The sequence below is a fragment of the Anomaloglossus baeobatrachus genome, chromosome 7 (assembly GCF_048569485.1).
Source record: "Anomaloglossus baeobatrachus isolate aAnoBae1 chromosome 7, aAnoBae1.hap1, whole genome shotgun sequence".
In the NCBI taxonomy this organism is placed as follows: Eukaryota; Metazoa; Chordata; class Amphibia; order Anura; family Aromobatidae; genus Anomaloglossus; species Anomaloglossus baeobatrachus.
This window is the reverse complement of record NC_134359.1, coordinates 197,692,800-197,720,018: the sequence shown is the minus strand read 5'-3', so window position 1 is coordinate 197,720,018 and position 27,219 is coordinate 197,692,800. Positions and strand designations below refer to the sequence as shown.

Below are 27,219 nucleotides of genomic sequence, written 5' to 3'. Positions count from 1 at the left end.
TCCCAGATAGCATTTGCATTAGTTTGTCTCTAGACATCAGATGACACTGAAGATCAAATAAGGCCACTCTACCAGAAGCTGCTTTACTATCGGTCAGTAGGAAAAGAGGTGCTGTGGCTTAGTTGGTTAAAGTGCCTGTCTAGTAAACAGGAGATCCTGAGTTCGAATCTCAGCAGTGCCTTCTTTTCATAGTCCCGATATAGAAGTTTCGATTTTTAAAGGGCACCTTTCATAGTGAGAGACTAATGTCAAATTTGTCTTTCTCACATCTCTGAGATAGTTGAATGAAGGAATTATAAATATGTGCTGTCTAAGTGCTCAGAAGGAAGAAGATGTCATGCGATGTAGGATGGCACCAAGCATGCCAAATAAAAACAGTGGTTTTCTTTTGCCAGATTGAAATGCTTCCATGCGCATCTCTCCCTGCTAGAAAAGTTTGATAGCAGTCTTCTTGAACAGTGAAAGGGCAAGAAAACAACAAGAACAAAGATGGAAGTCAAAACCATGCATAAACAGCTCAATCCATAGACTGTATTGTTAATGCATCACCTGAACTTCACAGCCAACTTCTCTGCCCAAAAACGTAGAAACCAGACCATAAGATCTGAAGAGCATTTTGATGAGTCTTTGCTTTTTCACTGAAGATTTTAAGTTGGCCTCTAACGGAGTGGGCCTTATCTCTTCTCCTTCATTGTCTGGTGTCTGGAGTTGGACTAAGGCAATCCTTACCAGTCATAAACCAATGCTCAATCTGGCAAAATAAAACCCACCGTTTTTATTTTGCATGCCTGATGCAATCCTACATCGGATGACGTCTTCTCTTTTATATGCACTTAGACAGCACAGACTTATGAATCCTTCATTGCACTATCTCAGAGATTTGAGAAGGTCAAATATCCACCACCTGGGTTCTAAATGGAAACTAAGCTTTTCAACACGGAAGAAGGAGATTAAACCGACGAGGATGGGATTCGAACCCATGCATGCAGAGCACAATGGATTAGCAGTCCATCGCCTTAACCACTCGGCCACCTCGTCTACATGACAAACCTGAAATCAGGTGATATGATCTGATGAGGATTTTGACCAGTCTGTGCAATTGAGCTAAAGATTGTGTATCGGCCTCTGGCAAAATGGACCTTATCACATCTCCTACACTGGATAATGTCAAGAGTTAGACTAGCTCAAACCATATCAGAAATGAGCTAATGCTCAGGGTTTTTAATAACAGTATTTTTACTAAAGATTGAATGTCGTGTCTGTATTGAAGCCCTGAAAATTGGTTTATCCCAGATAGCATTTGCATTAGTTTGTCTCTAGACATCAGATGACACTGAAGATCAAATAAGGCCACTCTACCAGAAGCTGCTTTACTATCGGTCAGTAGGAAAAGAGGTGCTGTGGCTTAGTTGGTTAAAGTGCCTGTCTAGTAAACAGGAGATCCTGAGTTCGAATCTCAGCAGTGCCTTCTTTTCATAGTCCCGATATAGAAGTTTCGATTTTTAAAGGGCACCTTTCATAGTGAGAGACTAATGTCAAATTTGTCTTTCTCACATCTCTGAGATAGTTGAATGAAGGAATTATAAATATGTGCTGTCTAAGTGCTCAGAAGGAAGAAGATGTCATGCGATGTAGGATGGCACCAAGCATGCCAAATAAAAACAGTGGTTTTCTTTTGCCAGATTGAAATGCTTCCATGCGCATCTCTCCCTGCTAGAAAAGTTTGATAGCAGTCTTCTTGAACAGTGAAAGGGCAAGAAAACAACAAGAACAAAGATGGAAGTCAAAACCATGCATAAACAGCTCAATCCATAGACTGTATTGTTAATGCATCACCTGAACTTCACAGCCAACTTCTCTGCCCAAAAACGTAGAAACCAGACCATAAGATCTGAAGAGCATTTTGATGAGTCTTTGCTTTTTCACTGAAGATTTTAAGTTGGCCTCTAACGGAGTGGGCCTTATCTCTTCTCCTTCATTGTCTGGTGTCTGGAGTTGGACTAAGGCAATCCTTACCAGTCATAAACCAATGCTCAATCTGGCAAAATAAAACCCACCGTTTTTATTTGGCATGCCTGATGCAATCCTACATCGGATGACGTCTTCTCTTTTATATGCACTTAGACAGCACAGACTTATGAATCCTTCATTGCACTATCTCAGAGATTTGAGAAGGTCAAATATCCACCACCTGGGTTCTAAATGGAAACTAAGCTTTTCAACACGGAAGAAGGAGATTAAACCGACGAGGATGGGATTCGAACCCATGCATGCAGAGCACAATGGATTAGCAGTCCATCGCCTTAACCACTCGGCCACCTCGTCTACATGACAAACCTGAAATCAGGTGATATGATCTGATGAGGATTTTGACCAGTCTGTGCAATTGAGCTAAAGATTGTGTATCGGCCTCTGGCAAAATGGACCTTATCACATCTCCTACACTGGATAATGTCAAGAGTTAGACTAGCTCAAACCATATCAGAAATGAGCTAATGCTCAGGGTTTTTAATAACAGTATTTTTACTAAAGATTGAATGTCGTGTCTGTATTGAAGCCCTGAAAATTGGTTTATCCCAGATAGCATTTGCATTAGTTTGTCTCTAGACATCAGATGACACTGAAGATCAAATAAGGCCACTCTACCAGAAGCTGCTTTACTATCGGTCAGTAGGAAAAGAGGTGCTGTGGCTTAGTTGGTTAAAGTGCCTGTCTAGTAAACAGGAGATCCTGAGTTCGAATCTCAGCAGTGCCTTCTTTTCATAGTCCCGATATAGAAGTTTCGATTTTTAAAGGGCACCTTTCATAGTGAGAGACTAATGTCAAATTTGTCTTTCTCACATCTCTGAGATAGTTGAATGAAGGAATTATAAATATGTGCTGTCTAAGTGCTCAGAAGGAAGAAGATGTCATGCGATGTAGGATGGCACCAAGCATGCCAAATAAAAACAGTGGTTTTCTTTTGCCAGATTGAAATGCTTCCATGCGCATCTCTCCCTGCTAGAAAAGTTTGATAGCAGTCTTCTTGAACAGTGAAAGGGCAAGAAAACAACAAGAACAAAGATGGAAGTCAAAACCATGCATAAACAGCTCAATCCATAGACTGTATTGTTAATGCATCACCTGAACTTCACAGCCAACTTCTCTGCCCAAAAACGTAGAAACCAGACCATAAGATCTGAAGAGCATTTTGATGAGTCTTTGCTTTTTCACTGAAGATTTTAAGTTGGCCTCTAACGGAGTGGGCCTTATCTCTTCTCCTTCATTGTCTGGTGTCTGGAGTTGGACTAAGGCAATCCTTACCAGTCATAAACCAATGCTCAATCTGGCAAAATAAAACCCACCGTTTTTATTTGGCATGCCTGATGCAATCCTACATCGGATGACGTCTTCTCTTTTATATGCACTTAGACAGCACAGACTTATGAATCCTTCATTGCACTATCTCAGAGATTTGAGAAGGTCAAATATCCACCACCTGGGTTCTAAATGGAAACTAAGCTTTTCAACACGGAAGAAGGAGATTAAACCGACGAGGATGGGATTCGAACCCATGCATGCAGAGCACAATGGATTAGCAGTCCATCGCCTTAACCACTCGGCCACCTCGTCTACATGACAAACCTGAAATCAGGTGATATGATCTGATGAGGATTTTGACCAGTCTGTGCAATTGAGCTAAAGATTGTGTATCGGCCTCTGGCAAAATGGACCTTATCACATCTCCTACACTGGATAATGTCAAGAGTTAGACTAGCTCAAACCATATCAGAAATGAGCTAATGCTCAGGGTTTTTAATAACAGTATTTTTACTAAAGATTGAATGTCGTGTCTGTATTGAAGCCCTGAAAATTGGTTTATCCCAGATAGCATTTGCATTAGTTTGTCTCTAGACATCAGATGACACTGAAGATCAAATAAGGCCACTCTACCAGAAGCTGCTTTACTATCGGTCAGTAGGAAAAGAGGTGCTGTGGCTTAGTTGGTTAAAGTGCCTGTCTAGTAAACAGGAGATCCTGAGTTCGAATCTCAGCAGTGCCTTCTTTTCATAGTCCCGATATAGAAGTTTCGATTTTTAAAGGGCACCTTTCATAGTGAGAGACTAATGTCAAATTTGTCTTTCTCACATCTCTGAGATAGTTGAATGAAGGAATTATAAATATGTGCTGTCTAAGTGCTCAGAAGGAAGAAGATGTCATGCGATGTAGGATGGCACCAAGCATGCCAAATAAAAACAGTGGTTTTCTTTTGCCAGATTGAAATGCTTCCATGCGCATCTCTCCCTGCTAGAAAAGTTTGATAGCAGTCTTCTTGAACAGTGAAAGGGCAAGAAAACAACAAGAACAAAGATGGAAGTCAAAACCATGCATAAACAGCTCAATCCATAGACTGTATTGTTAATGCATCACCTGAACTTCACAGCCAACTTCTCTGCCCAAAAACGTAGAAACCAGACCATAAGATCTGAAGAGCATTTTGATGAGTCTTTGCTTTTTCACTGAAGATTTTAAGTTGGCCTCTAACGGAGTGGGCCTTATCTCTTCTCCTTCATTGTCTGGTGTCTGGAGTTGGACTAAGGCAATCCTTACCAGTCATAAACCAATGCTCAATCTGGCAAAATAAAACCCACCGTTTTTATTTGGCATGCCTGATGCAATCCTACATCGGATGACGTCTTCTCTTTTATATGCACTTAGACAGCACAGATTTATGAATCCTTCATTGCACTATCTCAGAGATTTGAGAAGGTCAAATATCCACCACCTGGGTTCTAAATGGAAACTAAGCTTTTCAACACGGAAGAAGGAGATTAAACCGACGAGGATGGGATTCGAACCCATGCATGCAGAGCACAATGGATAAGCAGTCCATCGCCTTAACCACTCGGCCACCTCGTCTACATCATAAACCTGAAATCAGGTGATATGATCTGATGAGGATTTTGACAAGTCTGTGCAATTGAGCTAAAGATTGTGTATCGGCCTCTGGCAAAATGGACCTTATCACATCTCCTACACTGGATAATGTCAAGAGTTAGACTAGCTCAAACCATATCAGAAATGAGCTAATGCTCAGGGTTTTTAATAACAGTATTTTTACTAAAGATTGAATGTCGTGTCTGTATTGAAGCCCTGAAAATTGGTTTATCCCAGATAGCATTTGCATTAGTTTGTCTCTAGACATCAGATGACACTGAAGATCAAATAAGGCCACTCTACCAGAAGCTGCTTTACTATCGGTGAGTAGGAAAAGAGGTGCTGTGGCTTAGTTGGTTAAAGTGCCTGTCTAGTAAACAGGAGATCCTGAGTTCGAATCTCAGCAGTGCCTTCTTTTCATAGTCCCGATATAGAAGTTTCGATTTTTAAAGGGCACCTTTCATAGTGAGAGACTAATGTCAAATTTGTCTTTCTCACATCTCTGAGATAGTTGAATGAAGGAATTATAAATATGTGCTGTCTAAGTGCTCAGAAGGAAGAAGATGTCATGCGATGTAGGATGGCACCAAGCATGCCAAATAAAAACAGTGGTTTTCTTTTGCCAGATTGAAATGCTTCCATGCGCATCTCTCCCTGCTAGAAAAGTTTGATAGCAGTCTTCTTGAACAGTGAAAGGGCAAGAAAACAACAAGAACAAAGATGGAAGTCAAAACCATGCATAAACAGCTCAATCCATAGACTGTATTGTTAATGCATCACCTGAACTTCACAGCCAACTTCTCTGCCCAAAAACGTAGAAACCAGACCATAAGATCTGAAGAGCATTTTGATGAGTCTTTGCTTTTTCACTGAAGATTTTAAGTTGGCCTCTAACGGAGTGGGCCTTATCTCTTCTCCTTCATTGTCTGGTGTCTGGAGTTGGACTAAGGCAATCCTTACCAGTCATAAACCAATGCTCAATCTGGCAAAATAAAACCCACCGTTTTTATTTGGCATGCCTGATGCAATCCTACATCGGATGACGTCTTCTCTTTTATATGCACTTAGACAGCACAGATTTATGAATCCTTCATTGCACTATCTCAGAGATTTGAGAAGGTCAAATATCCACCACCTGGGTTCTAAATGGAAACTAAGCTTTTCAACACGGAAGAAGGAGATTAAACCGACGAGGATGGGATTCGAACCCATGCATGCAGAGCACAATGGATAAGCAGTCCATCGCCTTAACCACTCGGCCACCTCGTCTACATCATAAACCTGAAATCAGGTGATATGATCTGATGAGGATTTTGACAAGTCTGTGCAATTGAGCTAAAGATTGTGTATCGGCCTCTGGCAAAATGGACCTTATCACATCTCCTACACTGGATAATGTCAAGAGTTAGACTAGCTCAAACCATATCAGAAATGAGCTAATGCTCAGGGTTTTTAATAACAGTATTTTTACTAAAGATTGAATGTCGTGTCTGTATTGAAGCCCTGAAAATTGGTTTATCCCAGATAGCATTTGCATTAGTTTGTCTCTAGACATCAGATGACACTGAAGATCAAATAAGGCCACTCTACCAGAAGCTGCTTTACTATCGGTGAGTAGGAAAAGAGTTGCTGTGGCTTAGTTGGTTAAAGTGCCTGTCTAGTAAACAGGAGATCCTAAGTTCGAATCTCAGCAGTGCCTTCTTTTCATAGTCCCGATATAGAAGTTTCGATTTTTAAAGGGCACCTTTCATAGTGAGAGACTAATGTCAAATTTGTCTTTCTCACATCTCTGAGATAGTTGAATGAAGGAATTATAAATATGTGCTGTCTAAGTGCTCAGAAGGAAGAAGATGTCATGCGATGTAGGATGGCACCAAGCATGCCAAATAAAAACAGTGGTTTTCTTTTGCCAGATTGAAATGCTTCCATGCGCATCTCTCCCTGCTAGAAAAGTTTGATAGCAGTCTTCTTGAACAGTGAAAGGGCAAGAAAACAACAAGAACAAAGATGGAAGTCAAAACCATGCATAAACAGCTCAATCCATAGACTGTATTGTTAATGCATCACCTGAACTTCACAGCCAACTTCTCTGCCCAAAAACGTAGAAACCAGACCATAAGATCTGAAGAGCATTTTGATGAGTCTTTGCTTTTTCACTGAAGATTTTAAGTTGGCCTCTAACGGAGTGGGCCTTATCTCTTCTCCTTCATTGTCTGGTGTCTGGAGTTGGACTAAGGCAATCCTTACCAGTCATAAACCAATGCTCAATCTGGCAAAATAAAACCCACCGTTTTTATTTGGCATGCCTGATGCAATCCTACATCGGATGACGTCTTCTCTTTTATATGCACTTAGACAGCACAGACTTATGAAGCCTTCATTGCACTATCTCAGAGATTTGAGAAGGTCAAATATCCACCACCTGGGTTCTAAATGGAAACTAAGCTTTTCAACACGGAAGAAGGAGATTAAACCGACGAGGATGGGATTCGAACCCATGCATGCAGAGCACAATGGATTAGCAGTCCATCGCCTTAACCACTCGGCCACCTCGTCTACATGACAAACCTGAAATCAGGTGATATGATCTGATGAGGATTTTGACCAGTCTGTGCAATTGAGCTAAAGATTGTGTATCGGCCTCTGGCAAAATGGACCTTATCACATCTCCTACACTGGATAATCTCAAGAGTTAGACTAGCTCAAACCATATCAGAAATGAGCTAATGCTCAGGGTTTTTAATAACAGTATTTTTACTAAAGATTGAATGTCGTGTCTGTATTGAAGCCCTGAAAATTGGTTTATCCCAGATAGCATTTGCATTAGTTTGTCTCTAGACATCAGATGACACTGAAGATCAAATAAGGCCACTCTACCAGAAGCTGCTTTACTATCGGTCAGTAGGAAAAGAGGTGCTGTGGCTTAGTTGGTTAAAGTGCCTGTCTAGTAAACAGGAGATCCTGAGTTCGAATCTCAGCAGTGCCTTCTTTTCATAGTCCCGATATAGAAGTTTCGATTTTTAAAGGGCACCTTTCATAGTGAGAGACTAATGTCAAATTTGTCTTTCTCACATCTCTGAGATAGTTGAATGAAGGAATTATAAATATGTGCTGTCTAAGTGCTCAGAAGGAAGAAGATGTCATGCGATGTAGGATGGCACCAAGCATGCCAAATAAAAACAGTGGTTTTCTTTTGCCAGATTGAAATGCTTCCATGCGCATCTCTCCCTGCTAGAAAAGTTTGATAGCAGTCTTCTTGAACAGTGAAAGGGCAAGAAAACAACAAGAACAAAGATGGAAGTCAAAACCATGCATAAACAGCTCAATCCATAGACTGTATTGTTAATGCATCACCTGAACTTCACAGCCAACTTCTCTGCCCAAAAACGTAGAAACCAGACCATAAGATCTGAAGAGCATTTTGATGAGTCTTTGCTTTTTCACTGAAGATTTTAAGTTGGCCTCTAATGGAGTGGGCCTTATCTCTTCTCCTTCATTGTCTGGTGTCTGGAGTTGGACTAAGGCAATCCTTACCAGTCATAAACCAATGCTCAATCTGGCAAAATAAAACCCACCGTTTTTATTTGGCATGCCTGATGCAATCCTACATCGGATAACGTCTTCTCTTTTATATGCACTTAGACAGCACAAATTTATGAATCCTTCATTGCACTATCTCAGAGATTTGAGAAGGTCAAATATCCACCACCTGGGTTCTAAATGGAAACTAAGCTTTTCAACACGGAAGAAGGAGATTAAACCGACGAGGATGGGATTCGAACCCATGCATGCAGAGCACAATGGATTAGCAGTCCATCGCCTTAACCACTCGGCCACCTCGTCTACATGACAAACCTGAAATCCGGTGATATGATCTGATGAGGATTTTGACAAGTCTGTGCAATTGAGCTAAAGATTGTGTATCGGCCTCTGGCAAAATGGACCTTATCACATCTCCTACACTGGATAATGTCAAGAGTTAGACTAGCTCAAACCATATCAGAAATGAGCTAATGCTCAGGGTTTTTAATAACAGTATTTTTACTAAAGATTGAATGTCGTGTCTGTATTGAAGCCCTGAAAATTGGTTTATCCCAGATAGCATTTGCATTAGTTTGTCTCTAGACATCAGATGACACTGAAGATCAAATAAGGCCACTCTACCAGAAGCTGCTTTACTATCGGTCAGTAGGAAAAGAGGTGCTGTGGCTTAGTTGGTTAAAGTGCCTGTCTAGTAAACAGGAGATCCTGAGTTCGAATCTCAGCAGTGCCTTCTTTTCATAGTCCCGATATAGAAGTTTCGATTTTTAAAGGGCACCTTTCATAGTGAGAGACTAATGTCAAATTTGTCTTTCTCACATCTCTGAGATAGTTGAATGAAGGAATTATAAATATGTGCTGTCTAAGTGCTCAGAAGGAAGAAGATGTCATGCGATGTAGGATGGCACCAAGCATGCCAAATAAAAACAGTGGTTTTCTTTTGCCAGATTGAAATGCTTCCATGCGCATCTCTCCCTGCTAGAAAAGTTTGATAGCAGTCTTCTTGAACAGTGAAAGGGCAAGAAAACAACAAGAACAAAGATGGAAGTCAAAACCATGCATAAACAGCTCAATCCATAGACTGTATTGTTAATGCATCACCTGAACTTCACGCCAACTTCTCTGCCCAAAAACGTAGAAACCAGACCATAAGATCTGAAGAGCATTTTGATGAGTCTTTGCTTTTTCACTGAAGATTTTAAGTTGGCCTCTAACGGAGTGGGCCTTATCTCTTCTCCTTCATTGTCTGGTGTCTGGAGTTGGACTAAGGCAATCCTTACCAGTCATAAACCAATGCTCAATCTGGCAAAATAAAACCCACCGTTTTTATTTTGCATGCCTGATGCAATCCTACATCGGATGACGTCTTCTCTTTTATATGCACTTAGACAGCACAGATTTATGAATCCTTCATTGCACTATCTCAGAGATTTGAGAAGGTCAAATATCCACCACCTGGGTTCTAAATGGAAACTAAGCTTTTCAACACGGAAGAAGGAGATTAAACCGACGAGGATGGGATTCGAACCCATGCATGCAGAGCACAATGGATTAGCAGTCCATCGCCTTAACCACTCGGCCACCTCGTCTACATGACAAACCTGAAATCCGGTGATATGATCTGATGAGGATTTTGACAAGTCTGTGCAATTGAGCTAAAGATTGTGTATCGGCCTCTGGCAAAATGGACCTTATCACATCTCCTACACTGGATAATGTCAAGAGTTAGACTAGCTCAAACCATATCAGAAATGAGCTAATGCTCAGGGTTTTTAATAACAGTATTTTTACTAAAGATTGAATGTCGTGTCTGTATTGAAGCCCTGAAAATTGGTTTATCCCAGATAGCATTTGCATTAGTTTGTCTCTAGACATCAGATGACACTGAAGATCAAATAAGGCCACTCTACCAGAAGCTGCTTTACTATCGGTCAGTAGGAAAAGAGGTGCTGTGGCTTAGTTGGTTAAAGTGCCTGTCTAGTAAACAGGAGATCCTGAGTTCGAATCTCAGCAGTGCCTTCTTTTCATAGTCCCGATATAGAAGTTTCGATTTTTAAAGGGCACCTTTCATAGTGAGAGACTAATGTCAAATTTGTCTTTCTCACATCTCTGAGATAGTTGAATGAAGGAATTATAAATATGTGCTGTCTAAGTGCTCAGAAGGAAGAAGATGTCATGCGATGTAGGATGGCACCAAGCATGCCAAATAAAAACAGTGGTTTTCTTTTGCCAGATTGAAATGCTTCCATGCGCATCTCTCCCTGCTAGAAAAGTTTGATAGCAGTCTTCTTGAACAGTGAAAGGGCAAGAAAACAACAAGAACAAAGATGGAAGTCAAAACCATGCATAAACAGCTCAATCCATAGACTGTATTGTTAATGCATCACCTGAACTTCACGCCAACTTCTCTGCCCAAAAACGTAGAAACCAGACCATAAGATCTGAAGAGCATTTTGATGAGTCTTTGCTTTTTCACTGAAGATTTTAAGTTGGCCTCTAACGGAGTGGGCCTTATCTCTTCTCCTTCATTGTCTGGTGTCTGGAGTTGGACTAAGGCAATCCTTACCAGTCATAAACCAATGCTCAATCTGGCAAAATAAAACCCACCGTTTTTATTTTGCATGCCTGATGCAATCCTACATCGGATGACGTCTTCTCTTTTATATGCACTTAGACAGCACAGATTTATGAATCCTTCATTGCACTATCTCAGAGATTTGAGAAGGTCAAATATCCACCACCTGGGTTCTAAATGGAAACTAAGCTTTTCAACACGGAAGAAGGAGATTAAACCGACGAGGATGGGATTCGAACCCATGCATGCAGAGCACAATGGATTAGCAGTCCATCGCCTTAACCACTCGGCCACCTCGTCTACATGACAAACCTGAAATCAGGTGATATGATCTGATGAGGATTTTGACCAGTCTGTGCAATTGAGCTAAAGATTGTGTATCGGCCTCTGGCAAAATGGACCTTATCACATCTCCTACACTGGATAATCTCAAGAGTTAGACTAGCTCAAACCATATCAGAAATGAGCTAATGCTCAGGGTTTTTAATAACAGTATTTTTACTAAAGATTGAATGTCGTGTCTGTATTGAAGCCCTGAAAATTGGTTTATCCCAGATAGCATTTGCATTAGTTTGTCTCTAGACATCAGATGACACTGAAGATCAAATAAGGCCACTCTACCAGAAGCTGCTTTACTATCGGTCAGTAGGAAAAGAGGTGCTGTGGCTTAGTTGGTTAAAGTGCCTGTCTAGTAAACAGGAGATCCTGAGTTCGAATCTCAGCAGTGCCTTCTTTTCATAGTCCCGATATAGAAGTTTCGATTTTTAAAGGGCACCTTTCATAGTGAGAGACTAATGTCAAATTTGTCTTTCTCACATCTCTGAGATAGTTGAATGAAGGAATTATAAATATGTGCTGTCTAAGTGCTCAGAAGGAAGAAGATGTCATGCGATGTAGGATGGCACCAAGCATGCCAAATAAAAACAGTGGTTTTCTTTTGCCAGATTGAAATGCTTCCATGCGCATCTCTCCCTGCTAGAAAAGTTTGATAGCAGTCTTCTTGAACAGTGAAAGGGCAAGAAAACAACAAGAACAAAGATGGAAGTCAAAACCATGCATAAACAGCTCAATCCATAGACTGTATTGTTAATGCATCACCTGAACTTCACAGCCAACTTCTCTGCCCAAAAACGTAGAAACCAGACCATAAGATCTGAAGAGCATTTTGATGAGTCTTTGCTTTTTCACTGAAGATTTTAAGTTGGCCTCTAATGGAGTGGGCCTTATCTCTTCTCCTTCATTGTCTGGTGTCTGGAGTTGGACTAAGGCAATCCTTACCAGTCATAAACCAATGCTCAATCTGGCAAAATAAAACCCACCGTTTTTATTTTGCATGCCTGATGCAATCCTACATCGGATGACGTCTTCTCTTTTATATGCACTTAGACAGCACAGATTTATGAATCCTTCATTGCACTATCTCAGAGATTTGAGAAGGTCAAATATCCACCACCTGGGTTCTAAATGGAAACTAAGCTTTTCAACACGGAAGAAGGAGATTAAACCGACGAGGATGGGATTCGAACCCATGCATGCAGAGCACAATGGATTAGCAGTCCATCGCCTTAACCACTCGGCCACCTCGTCTACATGACAAACCTGAAATCAGGTGATATGATCTGATGAGGATTTTGACCAGTCTGTGCAATTGAGCTAAAGATTGTGTATCGGCCTCTGGCAAAATGGACCTTATCACATCTCCTACACTGGATAATCTCAAGAGTTAGACTAGCTCAAACCATATCAGAAATGAGCTAATGCTCAGGGTTTTTAATAACAGTATTTTTACTAAAGATTGAATGTCGTGTCTGTATTGAAGCCCTGAAAATTGGTTTATCCCAGATAGCATTTGCATTAGTTTGTCTCTAGACATCAGATGACACTGAAGATCAAATAAGGCCACTCTACCAGAAGCTGCTTTACTATCGGTCAGTAGGAAAAGAGGTGCTGTGGCTTAGTTGGTTAAAGTGCCTGTCTAGTAAACAGGAGATCCTGAGTTCGAATCTCAGCAGTGCCTTCTTTTCATAGTCCCGATATAGAAGTTTCGATTTTTAAAGGGCACCTTTCATAGTGAGAGACTAATGTCAAATTTGTCTTTCTCACATCTCTGAGATAGTTGAATGAAGGAATTATAAATATGTGCTGTCTAAGTGCTCAGAAGGAAGAAGATGTCATGCGATGTAGGATGGCACCAAGCATGCCAAATAAAAACAGTGGTTTTCTTTTGCCAGATTGAAATGCTTCCATGCGCATCTCTCCCTGCTAGAAAAGTTTGATAGCAGTCTTCTTGAACAGTGAAAGGGCAAGAAAACAACAAGAACAAAGATGGAAGTCAAAACCATGCATAAACAGCTCAATCCATAGACTGTATTGTTAATGCATCACCTGAACTTCACAGCCAACTTCTCTGCCCAAAAACGTAGAAACCAGACCATAAGATCTGAAGAGCATTTTGATGAGTCTTTGCTTTTTCACTGAAGATTTTAAGTTGGCCTCTAATGGAGTGGGCCTTATCTCTTCTCCTTCATTGTCTGGTGTCTGGAGTTGGACTAAGGCAATCCTTACCAGTCATAAACCAATGCTCAATCTGGCAAAATAAAACCCACCGTTTTTATTTGGCATGCCTGATGCAATCCTACATCGGATAACGTCTTCTCTTTTATATGCACTTAGACAGCACAAATTTATGAATCCTTCATTGCACTATCTCAGAGATTTGAGAAGGTCAAATATCCACCACCTGGGTTCTAAATGGAAACTAAGCTTTTCAACACGGAAGAAGGAGATTAAACCGACGAGGATGGGATTCAAACCCATGCATGCAGAGCACAATGGATTAGCAGTCCATCGCCTTAACCACTCGGCCACCTCGTCTACATGACAAACCTGAAATCCGGTGATATGATCTGATGAGGATTTTGACAAGTCTGTGCAATTGAGCTAAAGATTGTGTATCGGCCTCTGGCAAAATGGACCTTATCACATCTCCTACACTGGATAATGTCAAGAGTTAGACTAGCTCAAACCATATCAGAAATGAGCTAATGCTCAGGGTTTTTAATAACAGTATTTTTACTAAAGATTGAATGTCGTGTCTGTATTGAAGCCCTGAAAATTGGTTTATCCCAGATAGCATTTGCATTAGTTTGTCTCTAGACATCAGATGACACTGAAGATCAAATAAGGCCACTCTACCAGAAGCTGCTTTACTATCGGTCAGTAGGAAAAGAGGTGCTGTGGCTTAGTTGGTTAAAGTGCCTGTCTAGTAAACAGGAGATCCTGAGTTCGAATCTCAGCAGTGCCTTCTTTTCATAGTCCCGATATAGAAGTTTCGATTTTTAAAGGGCACCTTTCATAGTGAGAGACTAATGTCAAATTTGTCTTTCTCACATCTCTGAGATAGTTGAATGAAGGAATTATAAATATGTGCTGTCTAAGTGCTCAGAAGGAAGAAGATGTCATGCGATGTAGGATGGCACCAAGCATGCCAAATAAAAACAGTGGTTTTCTTTTGCCAGATTGAAATGCTTCCATGCGCATCTCTCCCTGCTAGAAAAGTTTGATAGCAGTCTTCTTGAACAGTGAAAGGGCAAGAAAACAACAAGAACAAAGATGGAAGTCAAAACCATGCATAAACAGCTCAATCCATAGACTGTATTGTTAATGCATCACCTGAACTTCACGCCAACTTCTCTGCCCAAAAACGTAGAAACCAGACCATAAGATCTGAAGAGCATTTTGATGAGTCTTTGCTTTTTCACTGAAGATTTTAAGTTGGCCTCTAACGGAGTGGGCCTTATCTCTTCTCCTTCATTGTCTGGTGTCTGGAGTTGGACTAAGGCAATCCTTACCAGTCATAAACCAATGCTCAATCTGGCAAAATAAAACCCACCGTTTTTATTTGGCATGCCTGATGCAATCCTACATCGGATGACGTCTTCTCTTTTATATGCACTTAGACAGCACAGACTTATGAAGCCTTCATTGCACTATCTCAGAGATTTGAGAAGGTCAAATATCCACCACCTGGGTTCTAAATGGAAACTAAGCTTTTCAACACGGAAGAAGGAGATTAAACCGACGAGGATGGGATTCGAACCCATGCATGCAGAGCACAATGGATTAGCAGTCCATCGCCTTAACCACTCGGCCACCTCGTCTACATGACAAACCTGAGATCAGGTGATATGATCTGATGAGGATTTTGACCAGTCTGTGCAATTGAGCTAAAGATTGTGTATCGGCCTCTGGCAAAATGGACCTTATCACATCTCCTACACTGGATAATCTCAAGAGTTAGACTAGCTCAAACCATATCAGAAATGAGCTAATGCTCAGGGTTTTTAATAACAGTATTTTTACTAAAGATTGAATGTCGTGTCTGTATTGAAGCCCTGAAAATTGGTTTATCCCAGATAGCATTTGCATTAGTTTGTCTCTAGACATCAGATGACACTGAAGATCAAATAAGGCCACTCTACCAGAAGCTGCTTTACTATCGGTCAGTAGGAAAAGAGGTGCTGTGGCTTAGTTGGTTAAAGTGCCTGTCTAGTAAACAGGAGATCCTGAGTTCGAATCTCAGCAGTGCCTTCTTTTCATAGTCCCGATATAGAAGTTTCGATTTTTAAAGGGCACCTTTCATAGTGAGAGACTAATGTCAAATTTGTCTTTCTCACATCTCTGAGATAGTTGAATGAAGGAATTATAAATATGTGCTGTCTAAGTGCTCAGAAGGAAGAAGATGTCATGCGATGTAGGATGGCACCAAGCATGCCAAATAAAAACAGTGGTTTTCTTTTGCCAGATTGAAATGCTTCCACGCGCATCTCTCCCTGCTAGAAAAGTTTGATAGCAGTCTTCTTGAACAGTGAAAGGGCAAGAAAACAACAAGAACAAAGATGGAAGTCAAAACCATGCATAAACAGCTCAATCCATAGACTGTATTGTTAATGCATCACCTGAACTTCACAGCCAACTTCTCTGCCCAAAAACGTAGAAACCAGACCATAAGATCTGAAGAGCATTTTGATGAGTCTTTGCTTTTTCACTGAAGATTTTAAGTTGGCCTCTAATGGAGTGGGCCTTATCTCTTCTCCTTCATTGTCTGGTGTCTGGAGTTGGACTAAGGCAATCCTTACCAGTCATAAACCAATGCTCAATCTGGCAAAATAAAACCCACCGTTTTTATTTGGCATGCCTGATGCAATCCTACATCGGATAACGTCTTCTCTTTTATATGCACTTAGACAGCACAAATTTATGAATCCTTCATTGCACTATCTCAGAGATTTGAGAAGGTCAAATATCCACCACCTGGGTTCTAAATGGAAACTAAGCTTTTCAACACGGAAGAAGGAGATTAAACCGACGAGGATGGGATTCGAACCCATGCATGCAGAGCACAATGGATTAGCAGTCCATCGCCTTAACCACTCGGCCACCTCGTCTACATGACAAACCTGAAATCCGGTGATATGATCTGATGAGGATTTTGACAAGTCTGTGCAATTGAGCTAAAGATTGTGTATCGGCCTCTGGCAAAATGGACCTTATCACATCTCCTACACTGGATAATGTCAAGAGTTAGACTAGCTCAAACCATATCAGAAATGAGCTAATGCTCAGGGTTTTTAATAACAGTATTTTTACTAAAGATTGAATGTCGTGTCTGTATTGAAGCCCTGAAAATTGGTTTATCCCAGATAGCATTTGCATTAGTTTGTCTCTAGACATCAGATGACACTGAAGATCAAATAAGGCCACTCTACCAGAAGCTGCTTTACTATCGGTCAGTAGGAAAAGAGGTGCTGTGGCTTAGTTGGTTAAAGTGCCTGTCTAGTAAACAGGAGATCCTGAGTTCGAATCTCAGCAGTGCCTTCTTTTCATAGTCCCGATATAGAAGTTTCGATTTTTAAAGGGCACCTTTCATAGTGAGAGACTAATGTCAAATTTGTCTTTCTCACATCTCTGAGATAGTTGAATGAAGGAATTATAAATATGTGCTGTCTAAGTGCTCAGAAGGAAGAAGATGTCATGCGATGTAGGATGGCACCAAGCATGCCAAATAAAAACAGTGGTTTTCTTTTGCCAGATTGAAATGCTTCCATGCGCATCTCTCCCTGCTAGAAAAGTTTGATAGCAGTCTTCTTGAACAGTGAAAGGGCAAGAAAACAACAAGAACAAAGATGGAAGTCAAAACCATGCATAAACAGCTCAATCCATAGACTGTATTGTTAATGCATCACCTGAACTTCACGCCAACTTCTCTGCCCAAAAACGTAGAAACCAGACCATAAGATCTGAAGAGCATTTTGATGAGTCTTTGCTTTTTCACTGAAGATTTTAAGTTGGCCTCTAACGGAGTGGGCCTTATCTCTTCTCCTTCATTGTCTGGTGTCTGGAGTTGGACTAAGGCAATCCTTACCAGTCATAAACCAATGCTCAATCTGGCAAAATAAAACCCACCGTTTTTATTTTGCATGCCTGATGCAATCCTACATCGGATGACGTCTTCTCTTTTATATGCACTTAGACAGCACAGATTTATGAATCCTTCATTGCACTATCTCAGAGATTTGAGAAGGTCAAATATCCACCACCTGGGTTCTAAATGGAAACTAAGCTTTTCAACACGGAAGAAGGAGATTAAACCGACGAGGATGGGATTCGAACCCATGCATGCAGAGCACAATGGATTAGCAGTCCATCGCCTTAACCACTCGGCCACCTCGTCTACATGACAAACCTGAAATCAGGTGATATGATCTGATGAGGATTTTGACCAGTCTGTGCAATTGAGCTAAAGATTGTGTATCGGCCTCTGGCAAAATGGACCTTATCACATCTCCTACACTGGATAATCTCAAGAGTTAGACTAGCTCAAACCATATCAGAAATGAGCTAATGCTCAGGGTTTTTAATAACAGTATTTTTACTAAAGATTGAATGTCGTGTCTGTATTGAAGCCCTGAAAATTGGTTTATCCCAGATAGCATTTGCATTAGTTTGTCTCTAGACATCAGATGACACTGAAGATCAAATAAGGCCACTCTACCAGAAGCTGCTTTACTATCGGTCAGTAGGAAAAGAGGTGCTGTGGCTTAGTTGGTTAAAGTGCCTGTCTAGTAAACAGGAGATCCTGAGTTCGAATCTCAGCAGTGCCTTCTTTTCATAGTCCCGATATAGAAGTTTCGATTTTTAAAGGGCACCTTTCATAGTGAGAGACTAATGTCAAATTTGTCTTTCTCACATCTCTGAGATAGTTGAATGAAGGAATTATAAATATGTGCTGTCTAAGTGCTCAGAAGGAAGAAGATGTCATGCGATGTAGGATGGCACCAAGCATGCCAAATAAAAACAGTGGTTTTCTTTTGCCAGATTGAAATGCTTCCATGCGCATCTCTCCCTGCTAGAAAAGTTTGATAGCAGTCTTCTTGAACAGTGAAAGGGCAAGAAAACAACAAGAACAAAGATGGAAGTCAAAACCATGCATAAACAGCTCAATCCATAGACTGTATTGTTAATGCATCACCTGAACTTCACAGCCAACTTCTCTGCCCAAAAACGTAGAAACCAGACCATAAGATCTGAAGAGCATTTTGATGAGTCTTTGCTTTTTCACTGAAGATTTTAAGTTGGCCTCTAATGGAGTGGGCCTTATCTCTTCTCCTTCATTGTCTGGTGTCTGGAGTTGGACTAAGGCAATCCTTACCAGTCATAAACCAATGCTCAATCTGGCAAAATAAAACCCACCGTTTTTATTTGGCATGCCTGATGCAATCCTACATCGGATAACGTCTTCTCTTTTATATGCACTTAGACAGCACAAATTTATGAATCCTTCATTGCACTATCTCAGAGATTTGAGAAGGTCAAATATCCACCACCTGGGTTCTAAATGGAAACTAAGCTTTTCAACACGGAAGAAGGAGATTAAACCGACGAGGATGGGATTCGAACCCATGCATGCAGAGCACAATGGATTAGCAGTCCATCGCCTTAACCACTCGGCCACCTCGTCTACATGACAAACCTGAAATCCGGTGATATGATCTGATGAGGATTTTGACAAGTCTGTGCAATTGAGCTAAAGATTGTGTATCGGCCTCTGGCAAAATGGACCTTATCACATCTCCTACACTGGATAATGTCAAGAGTTAGACTAGCTCAAACCATATCAGAAATGAGCTAATGCTCAGGGTTTTTAATAACAGTATTTTTACTAAAGATTGAATGTCGTGTCTGTATTGAAGCCCTGAAAATTGGTTTATCCCAGATAGCATTTGCATTAGTTTGTCTCTAGACATCAGATGACACTGAAGATCAAATAAGGCCACTCTACCAGAAGCTGCTTTACTATCGGTCAGTAGGAAAAGAGGTGCTGTGGCTTAGTTGGTTAAAGTGCCTGTCTAGTAAACAGGAGATCCTGAGTTCGAATCTCAGCAGTGCCTTCTTTTCATAGTCCCGATATAGAAGTTTCGATTTTTAAAGGGCACCTTTCATAGTGAGAGACTAATGTCAAATTTGTCTTTCTCACATCTCTGAGATAGTTGAATGAAGGAATTATAAATATGTGCTGTCTAAGTGCTCAGAAGGAAGAAGATGTCATGCGATGTAGGATGGCACCAAGCATGCCAAATAAAAACAGTGGTTTTCTTTTGCCAGATTGAAATGCTTCCATGCGCATCTCTCCCTGCTAGAAAAGTTTGATAGCAGTCTTCTTGAACAGTGAAAGGGCAAGAAAACAACAAGAACAAAGATGGAAGTCAAAACCATGCATAAACAGCTCAATCCATAGACTGTATTGTTAATGCATCACCTGAACTTCACGCCAACTTCTCTGCCCAAAAACGTAGAAACCAGACCATAAGATCTGAAGAGCATTTTGATGAGTCTTTGCTTTTTCACTGAAGATTTTAAGTTGGCCTCTAACGGAGTGGGCCTTATCTCTTCTCCTTCATTGTCTGGTGTCTGGAGTTGGACTAAGGCAATCCTTACCAGTCATAAACCAATGCTCAATCTGGCAAAATAAAACCCACCGTTTTTATTTGGCATGCCTGATGCAATCCTACATCGGATGACGTCTTCTCTTTTATATGCACTTAGACAGCACAGATTTATGAATCCTTCATTGCACTATCTCAGAGATTTGAGAAGGTCAAATATCCACCACCTGGGTTCTAAATGGAAACTAAGCTTTTCAACACGGAAGAAGGAGATTAAACCGACGAGGATGGGATTCGAACCCATGCATGCAGAGCACAATGGATTAGCAGTCCATCGCCTTAACCACTCGGCCACCTCGTCTACATGACAAACCTGAAATCCGGTGATATGATCTGATGAGGATTTTGACAAGTCTGTGCAATTGAGCTAAAGATTGTGTATCGGCCTCTGGCAAAATGGACCTTATCACATCTCCTACACTGGATAATGTCAAGAGTTAGACTAGCTCAAACCATATCAGAAATGAGCTAATGCTCAGGGTTTTTAATAACAGTATTTTTACTAAAGATTGAATGTCGTGTCTGTATTGAAGCCCTGAAAATTGGTTTATCCCAGATAGCATTTGCATTAGTTTGTCTCTAGACATCAGATGACACTGAAGATCAAATAAGGCCACTCTACCAGAAGCTGCTTTACTATCGGTCAGTAGGAAAAGAGGTGCTGTGGCTTAGTTGGTTAAAGTGCCTGTCTAGTAAACAGGAGATCCTGAGTTCGAATCTCAGCAGTGCCTTCTTTTCATAGTCCCGATATAGAAGTTTCGATTTTTAAAGGGCACCTTTCATAGTGAGAGACTAATGTCAAATTTGTCTTTCTCACATCTCTGAGATAGTTGAATGAAGGAATTATAAATATGTGCTGTCTAAGTGCTCAGAAGGAAGAAGATGTCATGCGATGTAGGATGGCACCAAGCATGCCAAATAAAAACAGTGGTTTTCTTTTGCCAGATTGAAATGCTTCCATGCGCATCTCTCCCTGCTAGAAAAGTTTGATAGCAGTCTTCTTGAACAGTGAAAGGGCAAGAAAACAACAAGAACAAAGATGGAAGTCAAAACCATGCATAAACAGCTCAATCCATAGACTGTATTGTTAATGCATCACCTGAACTTCACAGCCAACTTCTCTGCCCAAAAACGTAGAAACCAGACCATAAGATCTGAAGAGCATTTTGATGAGTCTTTGCTTTTTCACTGAAGATTTTAAGTTGGCCTCTAACGGAGTGGGCCTTATCTCTTCTCCTTCATTGTCTGGTGTCTGGAGTTGGACTAAGGCAATCCTTACCAGTCATAAACCAATGCTCAATCTGGCAAAATAAAACCCACCGTTTTTATTTTGCATGCCTGATGCAATCCTACATCGGATGACGTCTTCTCTTTTATATGCACTTAGACAGCACAGACTTATGAATCCTTCATTGCACAATGGATTAGCAGTCCATCGCCTTAACCACTCGGCCACCTCGTCTACATGACAAACCTGAAATCAGGTGATATGATCTGATGAGGATTTTGACCAGTCTGTGCAATTGAGCTAAAGATTGTGTATCGGCCTCTGGCAAAATGGACCTTATCACATCTCCTACACTGGATAATCTCAAGAGTTAGACTAGCTCAAACCATATCAGAAATGAGCTAATGCTCAGGGTTTTTAATAACAGTATTTTTACTAAAGATTGAATGTCGTGTCTGTATTGAAGCCCTGAAAATTGGTTTATCCCAGATTTCGATTTTTAAAGGGCACCTTTCATAGTGAGAGACTAATGTCAAATTTGTCTTTCTCACATCTCTGAGATAGTTGAATGAAGGAATTATAAATATGTGCTGTCTAAGTGCTCAGAAGGAAGAAGATGTCATGCGATGTAGGATGGCACCAAGCATGCCAAATAAAAACAGTGGTTTTCTTTTGCCAGATTGAAATGCTTCCATGCGCATCTCTCCCTGCTAGAAAAGTTTGATAGCAGTCTTCTTGAACAGTGAAAGGGCAAGAAAACAACAAGAACAAAGATGGAAGTCAAAACCATGCATAAACAGCTCAATCCATAGACTGTATTGTTAATGCATCACCTGAACTTCACAGCCAACTTCTCTGCCCAAAAACGTAGAAACCAGACCATAAGATCTGAAGAGCATTTTGATGAGTCTTTGCTTTTTCACTGAAGATTTTAAGTTGGCCTCTAACGGAGTGGGCCTTATCTCTTCTCCTTCATTGTCTGGTGTCTGGAGTTGGACTAAGGCAATCCTTACCAGTCATAAACCAATGCTCAATCTGGCAAAATAAAACCCACCGTTTTTATTTTGCATGCCTGATGCAATCCTACATCGGATGACGTCTTCTCTTTTATATGCACTTAGACAGCACAGACTTATGAATCCTTCATTGCACTACCTCAGAGATTTGAGAAGGTCAAATATCCACCACCTGGGTTCTAAATGGAAACTAAGCTTTTCAACACGGAAGAAGGAGATTAAACCGACGAGGATGGGATTCGAACCCATGCATGCAGAGCACAATGGATTAGCAGTCCATCGCCTTAACCACTTGGCCACCTCGTCTACATGACAAACCTGAAATCAGGTGATATGATCTGATGAGGATTTTGACCAGTCTGTGCAATTAAGCTAAAGATTGTGTATCGGCCTCTGGCAAAATGGACCTTATCACATCTCCTACACTGGATAATCTCAAGAGTTAGACTAGCTCAAACCATATCAGAAATGAGCTAATGCTCAGGGTTTTTAATAACAGTATTTTTACTAAAGATTGAATGTCGTGTCTGTATTGAAGCCCTGAAAATTGGTTTATCCCAGATAGCATTTGCATTAGTTTGTCTCTAGACATCAGATGACACTGAAGATCAAATAAGGCCACTCTACCAGAAGCTGCTTTACTATCGGTGAGTAGGAAAAGAGTTGCTGTGGCTTAGTTGGTTAAAGTGCCTGTCTAGTAAACAGGAGATCCTGAGTTCGAATCTCAGCAGTGCCTTCTTTTCATAGTCCCGATATAGAAGTTTCGATTTTTAAAGGGCACCTTTCATAGTGAGAGACTAATGTCAAATTTGTCTTTCTCACATCTCTGAGATAGTTGAATGAAGGAATTATAAATATGTGCTGTCTAAGTGCTCAGAAGGAAGAAGATGTCATGCGATGTAGGATGGCACCAAGCATGCCAAATAAAAACAGTGGTTTTCTTTTGCCAGATTGAAATGCTTCCATGCGCATCTCTCCCTGCTAGAAAAGTTTGATAGCAGTCTTCTTGAACAGTGAAAGGGCAAGAAAACAACAAGAACAAAGATGGAAGTCAAAACCATGCATAAACAGCTCAATCCATAGACTGTATTGTTAATGCATCACCTGAACTTCACAGCCAACTTCTCTGCCCAAAAACGTAGAAACCAGACCATAAGATCTGAAGAGCATTTTGATGAGTCTTTGCTTTTTCACTGAAGATTTTAAGTTGGCCTCTAACGGAGTGGGCCTTATCTCTTCTCCTTCATTGTCTGGTGTCTGGAGTTGGACTAAGGCAATCCTTACCAGTCATAAACCAATGCTCAATCTGGCAAAATAAAACCCACCGTTTTTATTTTGCATGCCTGATGCAATCCTACATCGGATGACGTCTTCTCTTTTATATGCACTTAGACAGCACAGACTTATGAATCCTTCATTGCACTATCTCAGAGATTTGAGAAGGTCAAATATCCACCAACTTGGTTTCTAAATGGAAACTAAGCTTTTCAACACGGAAGAAGGAGATTAAACCGACGAGGATGGGATTCGAACCCATGCATGCAGAGCACAATGGATTAGCAGTCCATCGCCTTAACCACTCGGCCACCTCGTCTACATGACAAACCTGAAATCAGGTGATATGATCTGATGAGGATTTTGACCAGTCTGTGCAATTGAGCTAAAGATTGTGTATCGGCCTCTGGCAAAATGGGCCTTATCACATCTCCTACACTGGATAATCTCAAGAGTTAGACTAGCTCAAACCATATCAGAAATGAGCTAATGCTCAGGGTTTTTAATAACAGTATTTTTACTAAAGATTGAATGTCGTGTCTGTATTGAAGCCCTGAAAATTGGTTTATCCCAGATAGCATTTGCATTAGTTTGTCTCTAGACATCAGATGACACTGAAGATCAAATAAGGCCACTCTACCAGAAGCTGCTTTACTATCGGTCAGTAGGAAAAGAGGTGCTGTGGCTTAGTTGGTTAAAGTGCCTGTCTAGTAAACAGGAGATCCTGAGTTCGAATCTCAGCAGTGCCTTCTTTTCATAGTCCCGATATAGAAGTTTCGATTTTTAAAGGGCACCTTTCATAGTGAGAGACTAATGTCAAATTTGTCTTTCTCACATCTCTGAGATAGTTGAATGAAGGAATTATAAATATGTGCTGTCTAAGTGCTCAGAAGGAAGAAGATGTCATGCGATGTAGGATGGCACCAAGCATGCCAAATAAAAACAGTGGTTTTCTTTTGCCAGATTGAAATGCTTCCATGCGCATCTCTCCCTGCTAGAAAAGTTTGATAGCAGTCTTCTTGAACAGTGAAAGGGCAAGAAAACAACAAGAACAAAGATGGAAGTCAAAACCATGCATAAACAGCTCAATCCATAGACTGTATTGTTAATGCATCACCTGAACTTCACAGCCAACTTCTCTGCCCAAAAACGTAGAAACCAGACCATAAGATCTGAAGAGCATTTTGATGAGTCTTTGCTTTTTCACTGAAGATTTTAAGTTGGCCTCTAACGGAGTGGGCCTTATCTCTTCTCCTTCATTGTCTGGTGTCTGGAGTTGGACTAAGGCAATCCTTACCAGTCATAAACCAATGCTCAATCTGGCAAAATAAAACCCACCGTTTTTATTTGGCATGCCTGATGCAATCCTACATCGGATGACGTCTTCTCTTTTATATGCACTTAGACAGCACAGATTTATGAATCCTTCATTGCACTATCTCAGAGATTTGAGAAGGTCAAATATCCACCACCTGGGTTCTAAATGGAAACTAAGCTTTTCAACACGGAAGAAGGAGATTAAACCGACGAGGATGGGATTCGAACCCATGCATGCAGAGCACAATGGATTAGCAGTCCATCGCCTTAACCACTCGGCCACCTCGTCTACATCACAAACCTGAAATCAGGTGATATGATCTGATGAGGATTTTGACAAGTCTGTGCAATTGAGCTAAAGATTGTGTATCGGCCTCTGGCAAAATGGACCTTATCACATCTCCTACACTGGATAATGTCAAGAGTTAGACTAGCTCAAACCATATCAGAAATGAGCTAATGCTCAGGGTTTTTAATAACAGTATTTTTACTAAAGATTGAATGTCGTGTCTGTATTGAAGCCCTGAAAATTGGTTTATCCCAGATAGCATTTGCATTAGTTTGTCTCTAGACATCAGATGACACTGAAGATCAGATAAGGCCACTCTACCAGAAGCTGCTTTACTATCGGTCAGTAGGAAAAGAGGTGCTGTGGCTTAGTTGGTTAAAGTGCCTGTCTAGTAAACAGGAGATCCTGAGTTCGAATCTCAGCAGTGCCTTCTTTTCATAGTCCCGATATAGAAGTTTCGATTTTTAAAGGGCACCTTTCATAGTGAGAGACTAATGTCAAATTTGTCTTTCTCACATCTCTGAGATAGTTGAATGAAGGAATTATAAATATGTGCTGTCTAAGTGCTCAGAAGGAAGAAGATGTCATGCGATGTAGGATGGCACCAAGCATGCCAAATAAAAACAGTGGTTTTCTTTTGCCAGATTGAAATGCTTCCATGCGCATCTCTCCCTGCTAGAAAAGTTTGATAGCAGTCTTCTTGAACAGTGAAAGGGCAAGAAAACAACAAGAACAAAGATGGAAGTCAAAACCATGCATAAACAGCTCAATCCATAGACTGTATTGTTAATGCATCACCTGAACTTCACAGCCAACTTCTCTGCCCAAAAACGTAGAAACCAGACCATAAGATCTGAAGAGCATTTTGATGAGTCTTTGCTTTTTCACTGAAGATTTTAAGTTGGCCTCTAACGGAGTGGGCCTTATCTCTTCTCCTTCATTGTCTGGTGTCTGGAGTTGGACTAAGGCAATCCTTACCAGTCATAAACCAATGCTCAATCTGGCAAAATAAAACCCACCGTTTTTATTTGGCATGCCTGATGCAATCCTACATCGGATGACGTCTTCTCTTTTATATGCACTTAGACAGCACAGACTTATGAATCCTTCATTGCACTATCTCAGAGATTTGAGAAGGTCAAATATCCACCAACTTGGTTTCTAAATGGAAACTAAGCTTTTCAACACGGAAGAAGGAGATTAAACCGACGAGGATGGGATTCGAACCCATGCATGCAGAGCACAATGGATTAGCAGTCCATCGCCTTAACCACTCGGCCACCTCGTCTACATGACAAACCTGAAATCAGGTGATATGATCTGATGAGGATTTTGACCAGTCTGTGCAATTGAGCTAAAGATTGTGTATCGGCCTCTGGCAAAATGGGCCTTATCACATCTCCTACACTGGATAATCTCAAGAGTTAGACTAGCTCAAACCATATCAGAAATGAGCTAATGCTCAGGGTTTTTAATAACAGTATTTTTACTAAAGATTGAATGTCGTGTCTGTATTGAAGCCCTGAAAATTGGTTTATCCCAGATAGCATTTGCATTAGTTTGTCTCTAGACATCAGATGACACTGAAGATCAAATAAGGCCACTCTACCAGAAGCTGCTTTACTATCGGTCAGTAGGAAAAGAGGTGCTGTGGCTTAGTTGGTTAAAGTGCCTGTCTAGTAAACAGGAGATCCTGAGTTCGAATCTCAGCAGTGCCTTCTTTTCATAGTCCCGATATAGAAGTTTCGATTTTTAAAGGGCACCTTTCATAGTGAGAGACTAATGTCAAATTTGTCTTTCTCACATCTCTGAGATAGTTGAATGAAGGAATTATAAATATGTGCTGTCTAAGTGCTCAGAAGGAAGAAGATGTCATGCGATGTAGGATGGCACCAAGCATGCCAAATAAAAACAGTGGTTTTCTTTTGCCAGATTGAAATGCTTCCATGCGCATCTCTCCCTGCTAGAAAAGTTTGATAGCAGTCTTCTTGAACAGTGAAAGGGCAAGAAAACAACAAGAACAAAGATGGAAGTCAAAACCATGCATAAACAGCTCA

At 40.8% G+C, this 27,219-nt stretch overlaps 19 non-coding genes across 19 annotated transcripts; all 19 read left to right on the top strand.

Moving 5' to 3' along the window:
* Positions 1 to 107: 107 nt before the first annotated feature.
* TRNAT-AGU (transfer RNA threonine (anticodon AGU)) lies at positions 108 to 181 on the top strand. Its single transcript has one exon. It is a non-coding gene; the product is annotated as a tRNA-Thr (tRNA).
* Positions 182 to 1,394: 1,213 nt separating this feature from the next.
* TRNAT-AGU (transfer RNA threonine (anticodon AGU)) lies at positions 1,395 to 1,468 on the top strand. The gene has a single exon. It is a non-coding gene; the product is annotated as a tRNA-Thr (tRNA).
* A 1,213-nt stretch (positions 1,469 to 2,681) lies between these two features.
* Positions 2,682 to 2,755, top strand: TRNAT-AGU (transfer RNA threonine (anticodon AGU)). The gene has a single exon. It is a non-coding gene; the product is annotated as a tRNA-Thr (tRNA).
* A 1,213-nt stretch (positions 2,756 to 3,968) lies between these two features.
* On the top strand, positions 3,969 to 4,042 carry TRNAT-AGU (transfer RNA threonine (anticodon AGU)). The gene has a single exon. It is a non-coding gene; the product is annotated as a tRNA-Thr (tRNA).
* Positions 4,043 to 5,255: 1,213 nt separating this feature from the next.
* Positions 5,256 to 5,329, top strand: TRNAT-AGU (transfer RNA threonine (anticodon AGU)). The gene has a single exon. It is a non-coding gene; the product is annotated as a tRNA-Thr (tRNA).
* A 2,500-nt stretch (positions 5,330 to 7,829) lies between these two features.
* Positions 7,830 to 7,903, top strand: TRNAT-AGU (transfer RNA threonine (anticodon AGU)). The gene has a single exon. It is a non-coding gene; the product is annotated as a tRNA-Thr (tRNA).
* Positions 7,904 to 9,116: 1,213 nt separating this feature from the next.
* TRNAT-AGU (transfer RNA threonine (anticodon AGU)) lies at positions 9,117 to 9,190 on the top strand. The gene has a single exon. It is a non-coding gene; the product is annotated as a tRNA-Thr (tRNA).
* A 1,212-nt stretch (positions 9,191 to 10,402) lies between these two features.
* TRNAT-AGU (transfer RNA threonine (anticodon AGU)) lies at positions 10,403 to 10,476 on the top strand. Its single transcript has one exon. It is a non-coding gene; the product is annotated as a tRNA-Thr (tRNA).
* Positions 10,477 to 11,688: 1,212 nt separating this feature from the next.
* TRNAT-AGU (transfer RNA threonine (anticodon AGU)) lies at positions 11,689 to 11,762 on the top strand. The gene has a single exon. It is a non-coding gene; the product is annotated as a tRNA-Thr (tRNA).
* A 1,213-nt stretch (positions 11,763 to 12,975) lies between these two features.
* On the top strand, positions 12,976 to 13,049 carry TRNAT-AGU (transfer RNA threonine (anticodon AGU)). The gene has a single exon. It is a non-coding gene; the product is annotated as a tRNA-Thr (tRNA).
* Positions 13,050 to 14,262: 1,213 nt separating this feature from the next.
* Positions 14,263 to 14,336, top strand: TRNAT-AGU (transfer RNA threonine (anticodon AGU)). Its single transcript has one exon. It is a non-coding gene; the product is annotated as a tRNA-Thr (tRNA).
* A 1,212-nt stretch (positions 14,337 to 15,548) lies between these two features.
* TRNAT-AGU (transfer RNA threonine (anticodon AGU)) lies at positions 15,549 to 15,622 on the top strand. The gene has a single exon. It is a non-coding gene; the product is annotated as a tRNA-Thr (tRNA).
* A 1,213-nt stretch (positions 15,623 to 16,835) lies between these two features.
* TRNAT-AGU (transfer RNA threonine (anticodon AGU)) lies at positions 16,836 to 16,909 on the top strand. Its single transcript has one exon. It is a non-coding gene; the product is annotated as a tRNA-Thr (tRNA).
* Positions 16,910 to 18,121: 1,212 nt separating this feature from the next.
* Positions 18,122 to 18,195, top strand: TRNAT-AGU (transfer RNA threonine (anticodon AGU)). The gene has a single exon. It is a non-coding gene; the product is annotated as a tRNA-Thr (tRNA).
* A 1,213-nt stretch (positions 18,196 to 19,408) lies between these two features.
* Positions 19,409 to 19,482, top strand: TRNAT-AGU (transfer RNA threonine (anticodon AGU)). Its single transcript has one exon. It is a non-coding gene; the product is annotated as a tRNA-Thr (tRNA).
* Positions 19,483 to 20,694: 1,212 nt separating this feature from the next.
* TRNAT-AGU (transfer RNA threonine (anticodon AGU)) lies at positions 20,695 to 20,768 on the top strand. The gene has a single exon. It is a non-coding gene; the product is annotated as a tRNA-Thr (tRNA).
* Positions 20,769 to 24,231: 3,463 nt separating this feature from the next.
* Positions 24,232 to 24,305, top strand: TRNAT-AGU (transfer RNA threonine (anticodon AGU)). The gene has a single exon. It is a non-coding gene; the product is annotated as a tRNA-Thr (tRNA).
* A 1,213-nt stretch (positions 24,306 to 25,518) lies between these two features.
* TRNAT-AGU (transfer RNA threonine (anticodon AGU)) lies at positions 25,519 to 25,592 on the top strand. The gene has a single exon. It is a non-coding gene; the product is annotated as a tRNA-Thr (tRNA).
* A 1,214-nt stretch (positions 25,593 to 26,806) lies between these two features.
* TRNAT-AGU (transfer RNA threonine (anticodon AGU)) lies at positions 26,807 to 26,880 on the top strand. Its single transcript has one exon. It is a non-coding gene; the product is annotated as a tRNA-Thr (tRNA).
* The last annotated feature ends 339 nt before the right edge of the window (positions 26,881 to 27,219 follow it).